This window comes from Parus major, chromosome 4 (assembly GCF_001522545.3).
Source record: "Parus major isolate Abel chromosome 4, Parus_major1.1, whole genome shotgun sequence".
NCBI classification, from domain to species: Eukaryota; Metazoa; Chordata; class Aves; order Passeriformes; family Paridae; genus Parus; species Parus major.
Window position 1 is genome coordinate 27,031,640 of NC_031771.1, and position 424 is coordinate 27,032,063.

The following is a 424-nucleotide window of genomic DNA, read 5'->3' on the forward strand; positions in this document are numbered from 1 at the left end:
CCCAGCGCCCGGGGGGGCGGCCGCGTCCCCGTGCACGGACGTGCCGCGCTGGGTCGGGATGGTGTGGCGCTGCTCCAGTGCCGCCCAGAATTCGGAGAGGTCTTCGCTGAAATTGATTACTCGGGGGATCAGCTGGCTTCCTGCTGATGGGGCTAAGTGTGACTAGCGCACGGGCTGCCTCTAGATGCAGAGGCATGGCTTGTGAAGAAGAATTTAAATAGAACAGAAATGTCCGAGGATAAACGAGTTTGCACAACAAGGATTTGTCTCGCCTTAATATTCTGGTCCTCATTTTCCATTAAAAGGCTTGCTTGTTATCCTAGCTCTAGGTCAGTAAATAGCAATTCAGCATGGCAGGAAAGCATTTACCAGAAGAAAGCTTTAAGTAGAAACTTCACTCAGTTTCCGCAAGACCAGGACTTCT